The sequence below is a fragment of the Ascaphus truei genome, chromosome 9 (assembly GCF_040206685.1).
Source record: "Ascaphus truei isolate aAscTru1 chromosome 9, aAscTru1.hap1, whole genome shotgun sequence".
Lineage (NCBI taxonomy): Eukaryota > Metazoa > Chordata > Amphibia > Anura > Ascaphidae > Ascaphus > Ascaphus truei.
The window spans coordinates 50071730-50083279 of NC_134491.1; the positions used below are offsets into that span (position 1 = coordinate 50071730).

Consider the following 11550-nt stretch of genomic DNA (forward strand, 5'->3'; position numbering starts at 1 on the left):
ACTGCAGCAAAGGGATTCTGGGAAATGACATGCAAATGAGCACACAGTGTCACTTTTTGCCTCAAAAAACATTTTTAACATGGTTCCCTATAGGCTTAAGCTTGCTGCATGGTCACAGCTTTGAGCACAGCCCATATATATTGTTATATATATATATATTATATATATATATATATATATATATATATATATATATATATATATATAATATAAATAAATAAAGAAATATATATTTATTTATTTATATTTAGTAAAAATTTTGTTTTTCAGTAGTGAAGATCCCTATCATATGCTGGTAACCTGATTTAATATGTTACAATTGAGCATAGTGATAACATGCATTTTTAGATAAACACTTTAACCATCAATCGTATTTTGTGGATGCTTAATATTTATGGAACATCTATTTTTCCATAAAAAAAAATAATAATAATAATAGATCTATGATCATTCTGGCAGCCGTACTTCCAATAAATGTGCATGAAATGACGTTGGGCTGTGGCCTTCCTGCAGATGACTATTTTGCCACAATTGGAGTAATATGCCAAGTGCTCTGACAGTCACTTTGTCCAGCTCTGCATGGCTGTGCCAGCATTTCCCAAACACCCCACTGACTATAATGCTGCCCATCATTGCTTCTCGGACTCCTCCCCTGCAATTAGGCAAAGTCAACACAGCAATCATTTAGAGTAGCCCCGAGGTACCTGCAGCTATCAACAGTAGAGATTCACAGACTTGATGAACATGCTTTGCTTGTTCAATGCAGCAGTACCTCAATTAAGGCAGCAATTTATTGCAAACAACACAGATGGAGTTGATAACTCTTAAAAACATTTAAGCCCTCCCCCCCCACACCACCCCCCAAAAAAACCTAACAGCAAGAAATAGGAGCTAACATTAAAGGCAGTTTGCAATCAAGAAGTGGTTAGCAGTTACCATGCCTACTGGAACCCATGCTAAAGAATGTGCTAGAGGCTGCCACACAGGACTCAATGAAAGGATGAAGGCGATGAGCAGGCAATAGTGCTTTGGCAGGGAGAGAAGTGGGGGATCTGAGATACGGGCTGCTGACATTAAAGGATCTCGCTGCATTTCATTTACAAACATGCCAATTCGACGCTATGTGTTAGACACGGCGCAATTTAAATGTCTTGGGCGGGGATCTGAAAAAGCCAAGAGATGCAAGATGTTTATTGCAATGTAGACAGAGGAGTTTTGTAGGGGAAATAAAAGGTGCTGGAACCCTATTTATTTAATATATTTACCAAATGTGTTACCAGGAAGTAATACAGTGAGAGTTACCGCTCGTTTCCAAGTATGTCCTGGGCACAGAGTTATGATGACAAATAGTACATGGTTACAAAGTGTAACTAAGCAAAGTGCAATAAAACTCATAATAATACAGATATAGGTAAAGAACGGTGGTAGAAAAGGCATTTATTCCCACAAAATAGTATTCTATCTCAAATCCTAATTATTTCAGAATCATGAAAAAGGAATCAACTGCACAAAAAAATCCCGGAATATATATTATTTTACTATACTGTATATAGATAGATAGATTAAGGGAAGGTGCGAATACATATACAGATGTCTCTATCGGTGGAAATGGAAACTTGTCTGTATTACTAACAAATGTTTGTAGGTTAAACTCATAGCACACAAGTGGTGCTGTTATATTGAATGCTTCTTTCAATGTGCTGCTTGAAAGAGCTTAACATCTTTCAACAGGCATCATTCTAGCACACTGAGAAATCCTTACAGACAAGCTTTGAAAATGTAGCGAAACGAAATCTTACACGTTGCATCGTCTTTCACTTGGGAGCATATTAGATTTGCAAACTTTTTTTTTTGTTTCAATTTTTTTTTATTGTTTTGGAGAGACATAACAAATATATAGTCTTGGAATACATGTGATGTTTTAACAGTGTCACTTGTCCATACAACAAAGGGCATTAACAGTTCGTCATCATTACTGAAATAAAATATTTACTATAACACGGTTTTTTAATAAGATTTGCAAACTTTTAATGACGAATAGATGCACATTTTGGCCATTATTCCGTAAAATGCGAATAGCGCTGATCCAGGAATCTCGGGCAGAAAGCCCTGCTGATTAATGGTGCTCCTAGTCTGACAGCTCCGGATCAGCGCTATTTCCACTTTTAAGGCCTTGTGGGCTTATTCTACATCCGCCCAAGCGATCGGTCGGGCCCTTTTCATCTGAAATTCACCGTTGGCTACAAAATGACTTCAACTCTTGTTATAGTAAATGAGGATATCTTATTATTGGAAAGAGTAAGGTGTATACTTTAAATTGGAAAGATGCTCTGGTACCTAAAATAATTGAAATAAAATTTTAGATTTATTTATACAGGCATATTTCACCAGGTATTCTTATAAAAACCGAAGATGATACCGGAATATTTGTAATAAATATGCTATGTGTATAGTTACTTTGCTTTTATAGGTTGGTCCTTATTCAACATGCAATGAAACCGCTGGGCCTGAGCTGGGGAAAGCCTCATTCATTTCATAAGACAAATGGAACGCCGCCCTCCGCAGTCACATACGGCAGCCGACCAAGGCGCTAAGCCAGGACCTGGTGATGGGTTTATGGGTTAGACTGGGACCGTGTTACTCAATTTATGAGCTGAACTGTTCTCCAACTCATAACTTAAACCACAGAAAAGGTTAATAAAAACCCCACTTGTGGTGCATATGCACGTCTCAGGCAAGTCTGCCACCCTGTTTTTCCCCATTATCGCTAAGCAAACAGTGCTTCCACTGCAGCCAGGGATTCTGGGTAATTACATGCAAATGAGTACAGTGTGTCACTCTTCTCATCCATTTTAACATGGATCCCTATAAGCTTCTGCCTACCCGCATTACACAGCTTTTCAGCACAGCCGGGGTTAAAGAAGTGCAGAGTCAGTAACCCTACTCACAGACATCTATTTTGCCCCATGGAGTCTCATCAGTGTGAGGGTGGTTGCTGCCCGTGCAACGTGAAGCTGGTACGTGGGTATAACCAGACAATAAAAAAGTTATGGTGGGTAAAAGAAAGTGACAGAAAAAGGGTATCCTTGTTTCCCTCTCCCTTTGTAAAAATGTACATCTATAATTAATTAGTGCACAGGCTATCGTTCCTCATGGTGGTTGTAGGGGGTTATGTATCAAAGTCTCCTAGCGGCAAAACATGAGTGTGGAACAAAATAACGGTGCCAGGTTTATCAACACAAAAATCCCATTGATGTTAATCATTATCATTTGATCAGCCGGGTGCACATTTTTGCCCTGGTTTTGCAGCTGCGAGTCTTTGATAAATACCCACAATAATTCCCAACATCAAAATAGGGTAATTTATGAAAGCCTTCCCACTGCAAAGCTGGGGCCACAGCACTGCACCCCAATGTATAACATCGTCCTATTAAATGAATGGGATTTCCCCCTTTGAGACGTCTGGTGCAATATCCATGCATCAGCCCTACACCAGCGAGACTTAGAGCCCAGCATCTTGGGCTTGGTGGGAGATGCCATTGACTGGGCAACGTGTGCTCTGGATACAAATCCAAACTAAAGTTCTGATTCGTGGTGGTTTCTGCTAAAAACACTGAAGGGCCCTAGCAAATATCTCCAAAGCGCCATAGATCGCTGAACACAAATTGCCACGAGGAGCGATGAGCTCAGGGGAATTACCGGTAAATACATTGGGGTGAAAGTGTTGTAAACTGGCACAAGATATTCAATAAATCTACCCAGGTAAGATGCTCAGCAATAGGGTGAACAGCAAATATTTAGTTTTGTGACTGTATTTCCAGAAATGCCAAAAGGGGCAACAGCAAAGAATGGGTTAATGAGCACAAAAATGTATAAATGAACTTGCACTTGACATAATTTGCCAGTGCTTTGTGCTCCAATAGTAATAAGGAGTGGCAAACGCAATGGTGTTTTGAACTTTGGGTCTCTTATGAATCCCTTAAATCCTACTGGATTGTCATTTGTAATCCACGGATTTAAATGTGGTTTATACAGGTTAAAGGCTTAGATGGAAACAAGACTACTTTACCTGCTCAAAGGGGCTACATGGACTCATGCATGAACTTTTACTTTTAGGGCTCCTCTCACAGCAAAAGGGTTATACATTTCTCTGCTAAATACAAGCTTTTCTCCTGTTACAGCAGCAGTGGTGGGACACGGCAGCACAACATAATATGCACCCTTTGAAAGTTGTGTTTTCAGCTGAGGTCCCTGGGATATATGTGATTAGGGGTTACTTCCTCGTATAAAGAAAACTCACGTAATAAGGTTATCAAAGCTACCACACAATGCGACCACGGCACTGCGGACATCGGGACATTGTCACATATCAGTTAACTTGTATATACAAACGTTAACTAAAATGCAACTCCTACACCGATGACACCCAAAAGGTTGAAAAAGCTGTCTGTGAGTAGGTTTACTGGCCTTGTACTTCTTTAACCCAGGCTGTGCTGAAAAGCTGTGTGTGGCTCAGTGAGTAAAGTAGGGGAACCTGGTTCAATTCCCGGTGCTGGCTCCTTACGACCTTGGGCAAGTAACTTTATCTCCCTGTGCCTCAGGCACAACCCCCCCTAGATTGTAAGCTCCATGGGGGAGTGACTTTGTCTAAAAAATGTCTCTGTAAAGCGCTACGTAAAAAACTAGAAGGAAAAGGGGACACTTTGTGCTTATTTGCATGTCACTACCCAGAATCCCTGGCTGCAATGGACACACTGTTTGCTAAGCGATAGTGGGGAACACAGGGCTGCAGACCTGTCTAACACATGCAGATGCACCACAAGTGGTATTTTAACTTTCTGTTACTATACGGGGAAGGGTTTTAGTCACTTTTTTTTTACCCACCATAACTTTTTTAAGGTCTGTTTATACATTGATAAAAACATTGAAGGAGTAGGGAAATAACATTCCCATATATCTACAACATTTCAAGCATCATAGCCAAGATATTGCAATCACGCTGCTCATCAATTCCTTTCCCCCCTCTTTTATTGTTAATACTCCATCCTGATGTATACTGCGTCCCACAACAAAAAGGCACTTTATCCTTTGTTCCAACATTGCCCCTCATGCCTTCTAGATTGTAAGCTCTGAGGATCAGGGCCTTCATTATGTCATTCTGTTCATGTAATATACATAAATCTGTGACCCCCCCCCCATTGTACCGTGCTGCGGTATATGTTGACGCTTTACAAAAAAACGATAATAATAATTTGACAACATACAAAAAAATAAGAAATAAAGGAGTTTCTTTTTTTAATTTGCTGGAAATTTGTACTTTGCATCTAAATGTGAAATGATCAACTGAAGGTAAAGTACATAGTGGAATATGTCGTTTATAACACGTGTTCTAATAAATTCCCCTATTTGTGGCTGCAATTTCTATCTTTTTCTTTCTACAATAGCTTTTTCTTCTGTCTTGTAACTGAAGCTCCAGCTGCAACAAAAAATGTCTTCTAGTTTACATCTTTGTACGGCATAGCGCAAGGATGGCCAACTCCAGTGCTCAAGGGCCACCAACAGGTCAGGTTTTCCGGATATCCCTGCATCAGCACAAGTGGCTCAATCAGTGGCTCTGTCACCTGTGCTGATGCAGGTATATCCAGAAAACCTGACCTGTTGCTGGCCCTTGAGGACTGGCGTTGGCCACTATTGGCATCGTGTGTTTCTGGTGTCGGTCTGGAAGATTCACACAGGTTTAAGGTTTTTTGAAACACATTGTTTTAATACGCAGGCATTCAAGAAAATGTGACAAAAACGGCAATATAATGAAAAATGAAAGAAGACGAATAAAAGATTAAAGTTAAACAAGAGAAGGCAAATATGTTATAGTAAAAGTAGAGTATGTGTGTATGTATATCTTTATTTATATAGCGCCTTCAAAGTTCAAAGCGTGTCACAGCAGTAACACACGTAACGTAATAATATAACACAAAAAAATATAACACATAACGGGAATAAGCGCTTGAGACATAGAAGTAACATTAGGAAAAAGAGTCCCTGCCCAGAAGAGCTTACAATCTAAGTGGTGCATAGGGAGAACGTACAGAGACAGTAGGAGGGTATTCAGGTCTGCAAAGGCCAATGTCAATATATGAGGTGTACAGTATCATATAAAATACTGACCACTACAATTACTGTTTATTGACACCAGCAATGCAGATCTGCATTTCATAACACCACTAGCGCAAACCCCCAATAAGTGTACTATGACACTGTGGTTTATCATGCGTTCAAATGTTAGAAACCAGCCAATAAACTCTGTTATAATAATATTGCTCTGTGAGACGGTTTTAACCTTGTAGATATTTTTGATGCAGCAACAAGGGGGGGGGGGGGGAGAGGGTAGTGATGGCTGAAGATGTAGAACGTGGTACCTTCCGTGGGCAGTTAACTCCTTCCATATAATAATAACTTTAAACAATAATAACTTTATTTATATAGCGCTTTTCTCCCAATGGGACGCAAAGCACCACAATTACAAAAGGGGAAAAATAAGAAAACATTTAAGGATATAAGAGAGCACACACAAGGAAAGATACAGTACAGGATGGGACGGTACCGTAGCTATTAAATAGCAGACAGGTTGTGGATCATTAATTAAATGCCTGGGTAAGCGGTTGGGTCCTGAGCCTATTTTTTGGGGATTCCCAGAGGGGGTCTCTCTAACTGTACGGAGCAGGCTGTTCCAGAGAGTGGGAGCAGCGTGGCTAAAAGCTCGGGCCCCAAAGCAAGTCACGGGGATTCTGGGAACTGTTAGGAGTCCTTCACCTGCAGATGGAAGTGAACGAATGGGAGTGTAGGGAACTAGAAGCTCTCTCTGCTAGCTGGGGCCCTGGGCATGTCGGGCTTTGAATGTCAACAAGCCAATCTTTATATAAATTCTTCATTTTACAGGCAGCCTGTACAGAGAACAGAGAACAGGTGTCATGTGGCAGAAACGGGTCTGGTTAGTTAACAACCTAGCCACAGCGTTCTGCACCAGCTGCAGGAGGCGCAGCTCTTTTTTTTATAACGAACTCATTAAGGGGCAGATTCACCAAGCTCTGGTAAGGGGAATCGGAGATCCATCCAGTGTTAACTACCATACTAGTAAATGCCACTTAACACCGGCTCCATGCCCCTTATCAGAGCTTAGGGAATCCCAGAGTAAATTGCATACTGATTGATGCAAGCAGAGCAAGATGAGTGAATACACTGCGGCCAAGAGATGCATGTTCAGAATGCTTTATTTATTGTCAGGGACTACTTTATCCATATTTATTTATTTATAACAGCATTTATATAGCGCCCTTACCCTGGGCACTGTACATTAGTTAGTAAAACAATGGTGGGGTACATATGGAACATGTCATGTTATGGGCAGAGAGCAATTGTTAAGATGTCATTGTGGTGGGCAGTGGTGGGAACATTCTGGTCCAGTCAGTGGTGCAGCCATAGCCCGGGGCAAAGCCCGGGGGCCCGTGCTCTTGGGGGGCCTGCTCTCTCGCATAGTTGCCCCTGACTGCGCATGCGCGAATCTAGCGATCTGCTCGTCGACTGCGCATGCGCAATTATCAAGTGCCAAACGCACTTGCACGATCGGCCTTTGCCGGTAAGTCATGCGCATGTGTCACCTGCAAGCTCCGATCGCAAAGGCGGAAGAGCAGCCGGCAAACGCCAATCGTGCATGTGAAGGAGCAGCGGGCAAACTTTTTGCCCGTGGGCCCTCGCATATCCCGCTACGCCACTGGGTTGGGGTATGGGTTAGGTGCTCTAAGGATTCTGCTGGATCTGTGCCGGGTTTTGCTGCGGTTCAGGTTTTTCAAGTCACCTGCCCTTTCTGCTCACTGTGGCCATTTTGTATCCTGGCAGCCTGCTATATAAGGCTGCAGTTCCTGGTGGGAGTCGCCGAGCACAGTTCTTACGTTTCCAGCTCTTGTTGGTCTTTGCAGTCACGCGTTACCCTTTTGCCTGTTTGATTCCCCTGTTGCTGACCCCGGACCGTGACTCCGACCTTGCTGCTTTCTGTCCACCCTGACCACTGCCTGAATCCTTGACTTTCCAACTCTGCCACCAGCCCTGACCCCGGCCTGCTTACTGACTACGGATACTCTTACAGGACTCTGTCCCTGGGCTCTGGTCAGTTTATTTGCACCCCTACCTCAGCCCTGCGAGTCCGCTTCCTGATTTGAGACGAGCACCGTCACAGGTGCATTGAGAGCTTGCTTGGTTGGTGGGTAGGGGTGGGAACATTATAGTCAGGCTATGGGTTAGGTACATTGAGAGCTTGCTTGGTTGGTGGGTAGGGGTGGGAACATTATAGTCAGGTTATGGGTTAGGTGCATTGGGAGCTTGCTTGGTTGGTGGGTAGGGGTGGGAACATTATAGTCAGGCTATGGGTTAGGTACATTGGGAGCTTGCTTGGTTGGTGGGTAGCGGTGGGAACATTATAGAGAGGCTATGGGTTAGGTACATTGAGAGCTTGCTTGGTTGGTGGGCAGGGGTGGGAACATTATAGTCAGGCTATGGGTTAGGTGCATTGAGAGCTTGCTTGGTTGGTGGGCAGGGTTGGGAACATTATAGTCAGGCTATGGGTTAGGTACATTGAGAGCTTGCTTGGTTGGTGGGCAGGGGTGGGAACATTATAGTCAGGCTATGGGTTAGGTACATTGAGAGCTTGCTTGGTTGGTGGGTAGGGGTGGGAACATTATAGTCAGGCTATGGGTTAGGTGCATTGGGAGCTTGCTTGGTTGGTGGGTAGGGGTGGGAACATTATAGTCAGGCTATGGGTTAGGTGCATTGGGAGCTTGCTTGGTTGGTGGGTAGGGGTGGGAACATTATGGTCAGGCTATGGGTTAGGTGCATTGGGAGCTTGCTTGGTTGGTGGGTAGGGGTGGGAACATTATAGTCAGGCTATGGGTTAGGTGCATTGGGAGCTTGCTTGGTTGGTGGGCAGGGGTGGGAACATTATAGTCAGGTTATGGGTTAGGTGCATTGGGAGCTTGCTTGGTTGGTGGGTAGGGGAGGGAATATTATTGTCAGGCTATGGGTTAGGTGCATTGAGAGCTTGCTTGGTTGGTGGGCAGGGGTGGGAACATTATAGTCAGGTTATGGGTTAGGTACATTGAGAGCTTGCTTGGTTGGTGGGTAGGGGTGGGAACATTATAGTCAGGCTATGGGTTAGGTGCATTGGGAGCTTGCTTGGTTGGTGGGTAGGGGTGGGAACATTATAGTCAGGCTATGGGTTTTGTGCATTGGGAGCTTGCTTGGTTGGTGGGTAGGGGAGGGAATATTATTGTCAGGCTATGGGTTAGGTGCATTGGGAGCTTGCTTGGTTGGTGGGTAGGGGTGGGAACATTATGGTCAGGTTATGGGTTAGGTGCATTGAGAGCTTGCTTGGTTGGTGGGCAGGGGTGGGAACATTGTAGTCAGGTTAAGGGTTAGGTGCATTGAGAGCTTGCTTGGTTGGTGGGCAGGGGTGGGAATATTATTGTCAGGCTATGGGTTAGGTGTATTGAGAGCTTGCTTGGTTGGTGGTCAGGGTTTGGGATCAGGTCCTGGATTTACTTTTGTCGGGGGCATGGTGATTGGTCTGACAGTGGACCCAGTGGAGGCGATTGGATCGGTGAAGTGGCTTACTTTGGAGTGTTTTGGAGAGACTTAAAGTAATTTTTCAGCTTTTTATATTTTGCTAGCAATTTACTGCAGTATATTTACTTGTATGATAATGGAAACAAATATAGTAAATAATTTGGTACCTTAACCACCAGCGAGATTTTGAAGCTTGTGTCACGGTATATTTGTAATCAAAACAGACGAATATGGGAATTTGCGTACAGGTAAAGTTACATCATTCCTAATTTCTCATTTGCTTTTCAGAATGAAACCAAAATGCCGGAAGAACAGAAAATCAGCCTCTTTGCTTCATGACGTAACATGAGCTGTGTGAGAACTAAGGCATTCCTTTATATTTGACTGCAATCTGAGCTGAGAGGAGCTTTAAATGGCCTGAAGTCTTCTGCAAAAGTCTTCCCACATTTAGGGAAAAAAAGTGATTGTTATAATCTCGTCAGCAGCTCTTGTACAAACAATCACCCTAATACTCTTATGATACAGTGAGTGCAACGTATGTTCTAAACCCTGAGCATCCATAGAGAACTTTCCTGAACTCATTAAGTGCTTTTTGCACTGCTTCCCTACGCATACAGCTGTTTATACAGTGTGTGTAACAGCTGTAGAAAGCTATTACAGCTAAATCTTTTCTTAAGCAGTGCTTCTTTATTTGAGGATTCGGAAGACTTTTCCTGAATTTGCTGCCAGAGTTTTTCCATACAATAAAATCGAAGTCACAGTGCAGTGTTACACTGACGCCGATAGGAAGAATTGAAACAATGTCCTCCAGCAATATTTTAATGAAACTAATTGCAAGAAAAAAAAAAAAACCTGAAGATGAAATCAAAGAAAAGTGAAGCAGAAAATAGAACATTTCCCCCCCACCCCAGTATGGTTAAAAGCTCACTCCATGGCATCTCCCACTCTCAGGGGAACTTGCCTGCTTACAGTGTGATTGTGACAAATCTATTACAGAGTGCTTTTCCTGGTAATGTACAGGTTAATAAAAGCTTCAATCAGACTTAGAACTTTTGCAACTAATATTGACAGATTTATTATAAATCATTCTTCCTGGCAATGCACAGGTTATTAAGAATCTATATTAGTGTTAGGGACCCTTGAAACGTGGTCTGCCGTGCAGTTGGCTCAAGGGCTTACAACAATTTGGCCAAAATGTTAAACTAAAAGACCATTTTATTTATTAGTTATTTATACATGTATACTTAGGCACTGTACCGTATATAAGTTTTTCTGGATGTGCACTTAGCTTTGTCTGTGTTTTATGTTATGTCTCTGGTTTTAAATATATTATTTTATATGTAGTTTTGTTTTCTTCAGAATGAACTTTTCTTTAGTAAACGCCCCAAATAAAACATGCCCTTTAAAATATCCACGTGCATACAAATGACACAACTGCCCGGTTATTTCCCAAGAATGTGCTTGCAACAATATTTAGCAGCCAGCCTTACTTCAACATTTCTGTTTTCGGGTAGGTGGAAAACATAACATATAAAAACCATCTGACATAACATCTTACGTTGTCTTGTGACTTAAAAGCAGCCTGTGAAGTGTCACTGCTATGTTTTAGTCTAATGCTACTTCTATCTTTTATCCTTTTTAATTAGAAGGCAAATTCTCAGACCGCCAGGCCTAATCCCTACACAGTGGAACAAAGCCCAGCAAAGTCTTTGAACACTGTTCAGCCGGGCAGCACAAACCCTAGTAACTGTTGGCAGTAGGGGCAGGACTCTGACCCTCATCATAACTATTCTCTTCCAGCTCCCGATGCTTTCTGCCTTCAGAACCCTGTCTGTTGTTCTTCTGTTTAGAATAGAAAGACAAAGGAGGAGACAATGTGAGAAACCTAGAGTATTGGCTAGGTGGGATGTGGGGAGCTGCTGATGGATAGGAGAAAGA

The 11550-nt window shown here is 42.5% G+C and overlaps 1 long non-coding RNA gene across 2 annotated transcripts in view; it reads left to right on the top strand.

The window, feature by feature from the left end:
- LOC142502977 (uncharacterized) overlaps positions 1-11162 on the top strand; it is a 35917-nt gene extending 24755 nt beyond the window's left edge. For both annotated transcript variants that reach the window (XR_012803903.1, XR_012803902.1), the window contains one exon: positions 9901-11162. This is a non-coding gene — a long non-coding RNA (uncharacterized LOC142502977). The remainder of the gene's footprint in view (positions 1-9900) is intronic.
- The last annotated feature ends 388 nt before the right edge of the window (positions 11163-11550 follow it).